Source organism: Panicum hallii, chromosome 2 (genome assembly GCF_002211085.1).
Source record: "Panicum hallii strain FIL2 chromosome 2, PHallii_v3.1, whole genome shotgun sequence".
NCBI classification, from domain to species: domain Eukaryota; kingdom Viridiplantae; phylum Streptophyta; class Magnoliopsida; order Poales; family Poaceae; genus Panicum; species Panicum hallii.
Window position 1 is genome coordinate 41,308,861 of NC_038043.1, and position 12,543 is coordinate 41,321,403.

The 12,543-nt window shown below is 45.2% G+C and overlaps 1 long non-coding RNA gene across 1 annotated transcript; it reads left to right on the forward strand.

The window, feature by feature from the left end:
* Positions 1 to 8,266: 8,266 nt before the first annotated feature.
* On the forward strand, positions 8,267 to 11,075 carry LOC112882931. Its single transcript, XR_003226729.1, has 2 exons — positions 8,267 to 9,890; positions 10,701 to 11,075. It is a non-coding gene; the product is annotated as an uncharacterized LOC112882931 (long non-coding RNA).
* Positions 11,076 to 12,543: the final 1,468 nt, after the last annotated feature.

Here is a 12,543-nt window from a genome sequence, read left to right on the forward strand (position 1 = left end):
TAGCAATATCGGAGTTTAGAATTTTTATCAATTGTAGAAATATGGAAATTTTATGCTCTTGGGTTTGCACATAATAGTAATGGTGAACAACAAAAATGTAGAAGATCAAAGTGGTCGACCACCAGTCATCGTCCTCATCCTCGGATTCATCCGAGGATAGCGGACGAGATCCATATCACTACGGTGACACCCCACTCGAGGGTGCCCTAATAAGTTCCCGACCGTCGCATGAGAGGCAAGAAAAAGACGACCCCAAATACAAACCGATCGCCAAGGTAAAATATAGTTGCCCTAGTTGTAGTTGTCTATTAAGGTACATGGAAGTTAGATTATATGGTTGTTCTATCTACAGGATGAGCAACAACAATCGCCAGTGCACTCTAGACGGCGACGTCGGCCATTGTGTACCAATGAAGAGCAAGCAGGTGCCTCTGCACCACAACCTTCTACAACAATGGCCTCTGTGAGCAACCAGGCATAATGGAAGCGGGGTCAGTGAAGCCGGAACCAAATACCTAAAGGCACTCATGTAATCCAAGAGCTTGGTCCAAAAGGGGAGCCCATCGCACCTATGGGGATATCTGCTAAATATAGAGACACGCTCGGAGCCATTGTCCGGGATACCCTTCATGACGTCATAACCACAGACAATTGGAAGTTTGTGCCACAATCAAGGAAGGAAGTTTTGTGGGGTAAGGTGCAAGAAAGCTTCCAATTCCCGAAAGGGCAAGCCAACATGGCCAAAAAATATGCATTGAGCCTCCTAGGAAAATGCTTCTGGGCTTGGAGGTCTATTCTTAATACAGACTATGTCTAGAAGGGAAGCGTGCGAGGGTGGATTATGGAAGGGTTCCCAATGACGTTTGTAATGAGTTTGTGGAACAGAAGAACAGTGCAGAGGCTAAAGCTTTGAGTGTGCAAATGGTAGAGAAGGCTTTGGAAAACGCTAAGAATTGCGCGTCACCTGGGATCTAGTGGGTACGCACCAAAGATCCCTAAATGGAGGAAAGAAGAAGAAGAACGTAAGCTTGCTGGTTTACCAGACGCATTGGAGGGCTTGGATGAACGTAGCAGGAACTGGGCCCTAGCTCGACAACTGGTTGTAACACCCGAGGGGGTTACCTTCAGAAATCCAACAACCACGGAGATTTACAACAGGCTTCAACAAATCACCGAGCAGCAAAAGCTTGGTCTTTTAAAGCCCGATCGGGAGAAGGACCAACTTACCGTGGTGACTGGTACACCTGAGCACACTGGCCGTGTACATGGGCTGTCTTCGACAATTGGTTGGGCTAAAGGCTTTGTGAAAGACATAGGAAGCTACAAGAAGCGTGACCATTATAAGAAGGTTCTGCTCATGGAAGCAAAGGTTAAGGAAATTGTCGTGCAATCTTTTGTGGAACTATTGCAAAGCACGCAAAGCGAAAGCGTAGCCATGCAGCAGAGTCCGGAACAGTACCTATTCCGAGCAGTGTTGGCTCCACGACAACGGAGAGGTTCCCTGTTGATGACATCCTTGTGGAGACACCTTGCAGGCTTGTCGAGCCATACGGGAGGAACCGTAACAAGGTTCATGATGTTGCACTAGAATGGCAATGCCAGGCCGCATGTTGCATTGTACACCAATTCCACCTGAATATGCCAAGGTACAAGTGGTAAAAATACTCAAGAATCACTTGAATGACGAATTAGACATCCCCACAGGTGAGATTCAGCTTTTGGGAGATGCGGTCAACCAGTTCATCCTGTGGCATCGACGAGACATCATCTTGACCGTTGCACCGCAAACCCATCAATCTAATAGCCAATCATTGCCTCCATTGATAGAAGAGCAACCACATACAAATGAAGCTGAGGATGACGATTGGGTTAATTGTTTCATAGCACAAGAGGCGTTAGAGTTTGATAATTCACCTCCTTCGTCACTATTACAGCCAATAAGTTCATCACCCAGGAGGTCAGAACATGCTCCGTCTACATCCAAGCCAGCAAACGTGGGTCTTCGAACATGTGTGCCCTGCACGATTGAAACATATCAAAAGGAGCCATCAGCAATGGTTAACAAATTCTTATTAGGAGCAATGAAGGACAGTTCAGCCCGCAAAGCGTCGGCCTCTGCAAGCAACGTTGAAAAGAGTCCTGAGAGGTCATCAGATTTTTGGCTACAGATGAATGTCCGGTCGAATATGAATATGGCAAACCTTTCCTTCATAATTGGGAACTACTAGAAGGACGGTGGGAGATGAGAAAGCTTCATACCTGGATCATAGAGCAATGAAGTTGGGTGTTCGGTTGATCACGATGAAAACCCCAAGGGAATGCTTTGGTATGTTGGCGGGACCCATCATCATTGAATTTGAGGACTTGCACGCTCTGTACCATCAGAAAAGACTCGACGTACAACTCATTTCCGTGTGGTGCTTGTAAGTACTTCTCTCCATATGTTCTTTATGTCCTTCCATCTTACAACCGAATTAATGACTTGCGCCTTCCATAAAATATCCTGATGATGCATAATGCAATTTGAAGATGAAAGAAAGACGAATAGGTACTTGGTTGCATACTGCAACCCTCAAATCATCATCCAGTCTGAACACTGCTTTAGACTTACTAAGATGTTAGAGACCAAATTGAAGCCGCAACAACTGATGAGGCCAAGGAACATTTCAAAAAAGAAGCGCACAATAGGCGAAAGAATACGGTGGCGATCTATATATCACGGGGCATTAGGAAATGGAAGGATAAACATTACATCATGTGTCCCTATGGTTTTGAATAAGTTTCTTTTACGACCTATACAAACTATACTCCCTAAGTAAATACAGTATAAATCATATACATTCATTTTTTGCAGCGAACACCGGATCTTAATCATCATCCAACCGAAGCGGGGCCTTGCGGTGGTTCTGGACTCAGCCGACTTCCCACATGAGAAATATGCGGAGTTCATTAAAATCCTACACCAGTAAGTGACATAATTGCTTTTTATGCTTATTTACATAAAATAAATATGAAAGTTTTTAAATTAACTTTTTATACTTGTTTTGAACAGCGCCTACCAGTTTAGCAAGACCCACATCTGCAAGGAGGACCTGATTATTTGAAAATAATACATCACAAATGGGTTAATGGTATGTTATATCACTATATTACTAATAACTAATTTATTACACTTGTATTTCATTTTATGCTCTCGGCTGTGCTTTGTGGATACTATGTGTGCCAATTCCTCATGAAAAACGAGCTCTACCGAATGAACCCCAAAAATGTACGTTATTATACCCATATTTATATTTAGATCCTTCAATTTCCATGTTTATACCCATGTAATCTAATTATTACTAATCATTCTATTCTTATTTAGTTTTTTGTTGCAGTTACCGGAGATTCGAACAGCCAACACATCCTTAACCAAAGACGATATTGATGACATTTGCGCTGACATGTGCAGATTCATCCATTGCGAGATCTTTCATGAGAGCGGATTGTACTATTGCGATGAAAGCGAGTTGGCTGAAGACAAATATCGTCAACTTCGCAACTGGGATAGTGTTAGGTGAACAGACCGTACTACATTATAACGTGAAACACGAATGCATCATATCAGTTGTGCAATAATTAATTATGTCATCAAATATATAATATTAATTTCCTATATGTATGTATGTATTAATATATAATATTAATTAATTAATTAATTCATTATGTAAATAAGAAAATAAATACAACAACTGTATTTGCGAATTCAAATCTGACACGGACAACGATTATTTCTGCTGACAGGCATTGAGATATTTGTGTTGCCGTTTCAGCAGCCGCAAGCATAGATGTGCCCCCGCCAGCACTAATCGATCTGCACTGGTGGTCAGTAACCGCCAGTAGAAATCGGCATTTATGCTGGCAGAGAGTTCCTGGCGGACACTCACCCTACTAGCATGAAGCTAATTTAGCTGCCAGCACAAACCGTTTCTGTTTTAGTGCAAATATGGCAGTTGTATATGTTTTGGTTGTACGTGGAAGGTGAACCTGCGGACTAGTTAGATCGACTGAAGCGGGCAACTCGTGATGGGATCAGATATTGAGAGGCAACTTGCAAGAGCGGTACGGGGGCAGGGAGGAGCCAAAACTTGGGAAACGCATCGTGGTGATTTGGAGTCCTCGGATCAGTCCTGGCTGTGTTTGAATTCTGAAAATCAAACGCAATCTCTGAGTCTCTAGAACAAATATCTTTTATAATTAAACCGTTTTAAGGACTAATTTTTAATTTCAGATCACATCGGATGTTTGGATACTAATTAGGAGGACTAAACATAAGCTAACTGTAAAACTAATTGCATAAATGAATACTAATTTACGAGACGAATCATCTATTAAGCCTAATTAATCCATCATTAGCATATATCTACTGTAGCACAACATTATCAAATCATGAACAATTAGGCTTAATGGATTCCTCTCGTGAATAAATCTCCATTTATGCAATTAATTTTATAATTAATCTATACTTAATCCTTCTAATTAATATTTAAATATCCGATATGACGGAATTAAAAAATTAATCCGAAATTGAAACAGCCCGACAGAGAGCGTCTTTCCTCGAGGAGAGAGGTGGTAACTCGTGAAAGAATCTATTTCTGATTTCTGGAACTTGCAAGTCGCAGCCCCTGATGCTCCAGCCTGGATTCCCGAGCCTAGCACACAACAGCACGAGCCAGCTTCAGCGGTCGCAGGGAGGGCCCTCCGCGTCAACAGTCAAACCTAGATTGTGTTCACACGAACGTGCGGCGGGTGCATCTAGCTCATCAACTAGCCCCCGGATGATCGATCGACGCCGTCCGATCCCCGCGCGCGCGTACGCGCATTAAAATCCTAAAGCCGAAGGCTTGTCGACGTGTATTTCGGCACGCGCGCGCGCGTATGGAGAGCACGGCGTCGTTCCAGCCAGCCGAGAATAGTAGACGGTCTGCGCGGGCGTGCAGGCCGGGCCCGGTCGAGATCGAGGCTCTCGCGCGGGCGTGCTGCTGCTAGACGTGACCGTGGGCGACGTACCCGAGCGTGACGTCCGCACGTACGAAGGCGGCCGGGCGAGTCACGTGTGCCGGTCAGAGACGCGGGGGATCGATCAAGCTCACATGAACCACGGCCGGAAACGGAAACGGAGAGGCGAGCCCCCTCGTCCCGGCTCCGATTTGGAAACGAAATTTCCGAGTCCACAGTCCACCCGCACGTACGCACGGCACGACCAACACCAAGGCCCGTGACTTGACGCCCGGTCGGATCGGAGTCGGGATTACTAGCCGCGCCCGCGCGAAGCAGCCAACGATTAGGACAAGAAATCGGCTCCGTACTCCCGTACCTTGGCGGTCAAATCACGCTCTGTACTCGACCATGGCTTGGCTAACCACCTCCTACAAATACAAAGGTCGTCCATGCAAGATCGGCACAGCTAGCCAATGCCGTCACAGTAGCAACAAGTACGGCGGCATCGTGATCGTGAACTATTGATGCGTGCGACGACGACGACGGTGCCACGTCGGCGAGAGGAAGAGGAAGCTACGGCGGCGGCGAAGGAAGAGGGGGTGCTGGTGCGGGCGTCGGCGCGCGGCGGCGAGCTGAGCATGGGCAGGCCGTCCGTCGAGGCGGCGGCGATGGCGGGCGCCGACTGGGCGCGGTACCACTGCGTCGACGAGGAGGAGGAGGAGCCGCCGGAGCACCTGCGGGCCTTCGAGGCGTTCCTGGAGACGGTAGTGCCGCCGGACATGGTGCTGGCGTTCGGCCGCGAGGAGGCCGCGCGCGGGGAGCGGCTCCGGCGGTGCCGCCGGGAGGACGTCCAGGAGAAGCTCAAGCTGTGGGCGAAGGCCGTGGCCAGGGAGGCCAGGCACTGTGGCGCGCTCGGCTCCCAGCACCGGCAGGCTGCAGCCTCGCCGCGCCTTACTGCCCACGCGCGCGAGCCGGTGATCCTTGCGAGGCCGCCGGGCGAGCCAGCAGCGAGTTCGCTCGCTCGCGGCGGCAGGGAGGAAGGCGGCGCCCAGACCTTGCCAGGGCAGGCCCGAGTAGTAGGCGAGCTCGGCATCCATCCGAACGCGCTGCTAGCTCCGAGCCCTAGCTCCGGAAGACGAGGCGAGCCTTGCCAGAGCAACCAACCACTCCCTAAACAGGACATCAAGTGTATATACGGTGTCTGAGTGTCTGACTCTAGTAGCTGTTTTGTTGTTTCAAGTTTACCCCCTATTCTTTCTCAAGGGGTAGATTAGAGTAAGAGGTAGCGACATTGGCTGAATTCGTTCCATTCTTTGAAGCATTGTACGGATGTATTTATTTGCACCACAAAGGACAATAATGAGATTTCATTGTTCGGAGAATATATGAGAACTAGCAAATACTTCTCAAAGTAATTTATGCCTGTCCGCACCTTTCCTTTTCCCCTGTTGCTAATCCTCCCTTCGCTTCAATTCCGTATGAGAAGTATGATAAACTTTAGTCAACGATGGACTATGAAAATGATCCGCTCTATATAAATGAATAGAGAGTAGAGATCAGTTTTGCTATACAAGCAACAACTTTGGTACGGGGATGCTTGCTTGGGAAAAGATAACATTTCAAATTTTATGTTATGGTGGTTCAAAGTTCAAACCAAACACCATGTATGTGCGTGTCCCAGCTCAGAAACCATGGTTGCAAAACTTGTGGAGATACTGAATTCATGTTCCCGGGAGCCGTGGGGCGGTGTAGGACTGTTTCTTGTTGGAGAAATAGCTCTTTGCTTTTTTTTTCATCCTCTCTTTTCCACGTGGATTAAAATATCACTTCAGCAGCCAGTTTCGACCGCCGTTAACGGCGGAATGTCTATTCATAGCACGTGCGAGCCGCCGTATCATCGCACATGTCCGCTGGAGACAACAATATTCCAGAACAAAATAAAATATTCCAGAACAAAATAAAAGGCTGGAGATAACAATGTTTCAAAATATTTTTATCTTATTTTGGAATATTTTATTTTATTCTGGAATATTATTATCTTCCGTGAACATGTGCGATGATACAACGGCTAGTCGCACGTGCGGTGAATAGACGCCCCTGACCTCATGTCGCTGAGGCCACCCGCCAGCGTTCGAGCCCCTAGCTTGACGCTCGCGTCGCACCGGGGAGTTTTCCCGAGAGGGGACCGGGGCTGTGATGTGCAGGTGTGTGCGTGCGTGTGAGACTCGGTAGGCGCGTTTTTTCAAGAATATATTTAAGAAGAAGGATAACAACGATACAAGCAGTCGAGGCCACTACATAAACATAAAATGAACACACTACCTTACAAAGCAAGAGAGCAACCCGCTACACAACACGAAAAACTATGAGCCTGATGAAGCCACCAAACGTGTAGTCTGATTTTGCCTACAGCAATGAGCCACCACCTATGCTTGCTTGGAGACGAGAGAGAGCACATGAAGAGAAAGAGAGCGACCACCTCAGCTCCACAACCAATGAAGTACAAAGCGATTGCTGCCACTACCCCACAAGCTAATCTAGAGACCACCAAGCCACACATACCCTTACCCTGCGAAATTATACTAACAAAACCAACCATAGCGTCCATACAAATGCAGCACGGAGAGATACTCTAAACGACGTCTTCAGGAAGAAAACGACATATCAGTGTTTAGCTGTCAAGCCTACCGAAGGATACCACAAGGTGGTAGATTTGTAAGTAGGGTGTCGCAGAGATCAGAAACTCGAAGATGCAAGCAATATAAGGTTTAGATAGATTCGGACCGCGATATGCGTAATACCCTACGTCCTATATGGTGATTTGTATTGTCTTGGATTGGTTATCCGTCGTTGTCCTTTAGAGGGGTTCCTACCCGCCCTTATGTGTATTCTGGAAGGACAGGATTATATAAAATCCTAAACCGATACTAGCTTATGAGTCCTACCTGAGTAGCTTATGAGTCCTACCTGAGTAGAACCTAAGTACTACTCAGATAGTTTTCTTCTATACCGTCCAGTACTACTCGTATCCGAATAAATGAATATAAAGTATAGGTATAGGATATACCCATCCCGTATCCCTTATGCTATGTGTGCAGTCGTATAGTCTTAGGTGTGACACGACGCTCCATCGTTCGTCTAATAATAGAGACTGAGTATCGTTCGTCTAACAGAGACAGAGTTTTCACAAAGGATAAAGATCACCGCAATGCCTCGAGCAAGGTGAATGACGCCTGTAGACGTCGCCATGTTTGCGCCAGCCGAAGCCAGATAAGGCTTTCGCCCGTGATCCAAAGACCATTCCTCCATCAAGTACCGCGGTAGCAGGACACGAAACTGAAATCGACAAGTAAGATGAACATAGCAGCGCAGGGTGGAAGAAGAAAATGCAGCTGCCGCACTGAAGATGTGCCAGCCACGTCGACCCAAAACCACACCGCCGGATCCCACCTCAGGAGAGGGGGACGGGCGGGATGGCCACACGACCAGATGGGTGGAGGCAGCAGCGGCGCTGCCGCCCACTGACCCACCCCCCGAAGACGACCAGAAGAGGCGGCTTGGGCGGCAACAGGAGGCTGCGGCGCAGCGCTCTTGAAGCGGCGGTAACCGGTGGCGGGAGAGCGCCCTCGCCCAGGAGCACGCAGATCCGGACCAGTGGAGGTCGGATCCGGCGTGAGGGGCCAGAGTAACCCTCACCAGCGGCGAGCACGATGACCTAGGCGACCTTTTTTCTTTTTGAAGCTGAGGAAGAGGGGGAGAAGGAGGAAGAGAGGAGGAGCGCACAAGAACGCCTGAAGCTGGTAGATCTGAGCGGGGGACCGCAGGATCCGGCCGCGGCAGAGCCGGAGCCACGCCATCCCGGCCGCGTCGTAACTCCCTGCTCCCGCAGCGTCGCGCCGCCCGCAGCGATGAATGCGCGCTGGCTCCAGCCGAAATCCCCGTCGCCGCCTTCCTCGCGGCCACAGGGCTTCCAGCGGCCCACTCAGGCGACGGCGAGGTGGAGGTGGTAGAAAAATCGGTCCAAAATACAATGCCGAATCCACGGTCTGGGTTAGTATTTTTTTGTTATATACGCGCCTAATGAGAGGTAAAGAACCACACAGACAACTCTGCAGCACCCAAACTATGGCAGCAGCTCCCCAACGCCTTTGCCCCCGCCATCTTCCACAAGACTGCCTGCTCGTTTATCTCCTGCAGCACCTGCCAATGCTTACGGGTGGAAACCGAGCGGAGGTTATGCCCCAGACCTACCGCGTCGAGTCATGCAGGTGCAGCTGGTGACACCACCAACACCCCGTCCGCGCCACCATGATAGGTGCGGCAGATAATGGTGAGTTGGTGACATCAACGGTGCCGGCGGTCCTCTCGTTCTTCTACTTGCCAGCGCGCAGTCAAGGTATTCCATCTTCCGTAACATTCTCATAAGGCGACGGGCAAGAAGATGGCGGTGGGGCGTGGGGTCGAGGCAAAGAAAGAGTGGACGCAGCTGGTTCGCCATCAGCTGGTGCTCCCGCGTGCACTCAAGATAGCGAGCTCGGAAACACTTGCAGCCGCACCGGTTGAGTCAATATCGACGCAGGAGATGCACAACATGTGCTCGATTATTTGCCTATGAGAGCTGATGTTACTGATTCTCCTCCCCATGTTCCTTGCAGTGTGCTGTGTTTTTATTGATTGATTATATTCTACTACATGTTACCGAGATGGAAATATGGCAGTAATTGCAAGGGGGCCTGATTGCTATATCAAAATCCAGCTCGGGTGCCACCTGATACAAGCAAAGCTGCAGGGTGTTCTGCGTTGCCTTCCTCAAGATCATGACCAAGAATATCACTGATGATCCCCTGTTATTTCATTTGTTCAAGGTAGATTTCTCAGAAAAGCAGCAATTCTCTCACTTCACAGTATAGGTAATTCCTTGCTCTTTTATTCTCAAACTAGCTTTTGATAAGTGAGTCAACTGCTGTTGCATGTGCACACATTTATATTCATATGACTGATTTCACACGTGATGCTAAGGAGTTGCTTACACGGCTAGGAAATCAATGGGTCATCTGAATGTTAAATTAGATTCCGTATGGAAACACCAAAATTGTAAAAGAAAAATGGTGTAGTTTTAGGTGTTATAATGGCTCTTACTTAGACTATTCGTTTATGTGGGCTTACCTCCTTTATGGTTGATTCAACGCCACACTCTGAACTTTTGATTTATGCTACAAAATTGACAGTAGAAAGATTTTTTTCATTTTAATGAACTATATAAATTTTAATTTCTAATCATCTGCCAATTTGCATGCCTTAACTATACTGGAGCTGCACTTGAAGTAAGTTGTTGTATAAATTTTACAGGAAAATAGGCAATGTTATTTCACATTCAATGTTATTCTAAACTGAAAGTTAGTAAAATATTGCTATCCAGCACGAATTGTGAGAAAGGAAAATCCTAGCTTTTCCTTTGCCTTTGCTTGTAAGATATAAAACCTGGAACATTTACCATGCTGTGCATTTCCTACTACAGTAATCCTACGGATTGCAAATGGCTTGCCAGTAAATTAAAGCAATAGTTTCTCCAAAGGTAGAACATGCTCAGCTTCAAGAATGGAATAAAATGTTATATGGAAGTAATGACAAGGGTGAAGATCCAGAAGATGATTGCTGAAAATATCTCTAAAATTGGCATTTACATGGACACTCACATGTTCGTTTGTTGTTCGATTCAGGTCTTCTAGAAGGTGATATAATACATCAGTCTGTCATTTCTGTGCTCTAAATAGATTTTTAGCTCTAAGCGAAGGATCATAAAATATCGGTGGAGTTCCAGTAACCGGTGCTGCACCAGCAAGATATTTTCAAATATACCATGAAGAAGCTACTTAAATGGACACAAAGCAACTCTACTAGGTGCTGGAATTTGAAATATATTAGGAGCTTCATACTACCGTTGCCTGAGATTCAGTTCCTGCTACCAAAGTCTTCATAGTCAATTATAATTTTTGCTTATACATTGCTATTGGATAAATGAAGTGCTGCATCTGATTCAAATAATGTATTTTGCATCATTTAATTATTGTCAATCAAAGCTTAAGGTTGCGTCAGAGCTTTACCGTAATCAAAGCTTAAGGTGATTTAACATCTTTAGTTCTCTATGAAAATTGTACTAAAATACAAAAACTGGTCATATGACAAGTCTATCAAAAGAGTCAATCTGGTACAAGCAATACAATTAATTTTCTAGTGTTTGATTTAGAACAAAAACTAAAATTACACGTAATTTGAACCGGATAAAATAATAGATAATAAAATAAATTATGCAGAGGGAAGATAATTACATCAGGATTACACAACCATCACGACCAACATAGGAAAGGCAATAAAAAACAACACAAACACACGACACATATATAGCTAGCTGAATTTATTGGGGACATATGGCTGGAGCGACGGTCTCGCTGCATAGCTTTGTCCTCTGGACATGCACGACACACTCATGCCAAACATCTAACCTATAAAGTTGTGGTAGTTTTTAGTGAACGTGATGGAAGTCATAGGAACCATATGAAGTACATATACCTTCTAATGCAAAGAGCACAATACTTTCATTGCACTGCTTTGGCATCTATCAACCATCATGACAGACTTATCCTGCCATCCATTGTCTCCCCACCCACTCAGATATTTGTATCTCGCACATCCGTTTTTTGGTCTAGCATAAATCTTGATACTAGTAGTATACTACTATAGAAATCTGGATACAATTCATTTAGTTAAGAGTTTTTTTTGGAACATATCCACCTAGTTTGAGTATCTGATATTGCATGAGTTCTCGTATTTATAGGTAATATTTTTAATGATATTAATATTTTTAGTGATAGATAATATTTTTCAGTGAAAGATTAGAGATCAGTTAATGAGATAGTTGCAATGACTAGCATTTTTAAGATTTGTTGATTATAGGTAGGAAATACTAGAATCATACGGGACAAACACACGGACACATGACCAAAATCTTGATCGTCAATCTAGTCCAAATATGCCGTGATACCAGTGCATGACTAGTACTTTTATATACAAATTTGTCATATTTCCAGAGTTGACATGTAAAAAGTCATTCATGTAAAAAATATTGTATAAATTTTTCACATAAAATTTTTGCTCCTAAGTTGTTGTTTTGTCGTTCTAAACTTCTAATCTGTATAGTTCTTAAATTGAATAGAAAGTGTACTAGTTTCGCTCACAACTTTTACAGCATTTTCCACAAAAATAAATTTTGTAAGCCGCTCCGCAAATCGCTACTTCTTCTGACCATAAAAAATGCAACTCTCGCTTTCTAATAAGCCAAACGATTTCAAATTTGATTAAATTTATATAAAATAATATTTATATTTATATTATAAGATAAATATTATTAGATTAACCATGTAATATATTTTTATACTAAATCTATTTATAGATATAAATATTAGTAATTTTTATATAAAGTTAGTTAAATTTAAAATTATTTGATTCATCATAGTCGGCGCGCAGATCTTATCTCGCAGAGTCCCATCCCATGTCCCATCCAGA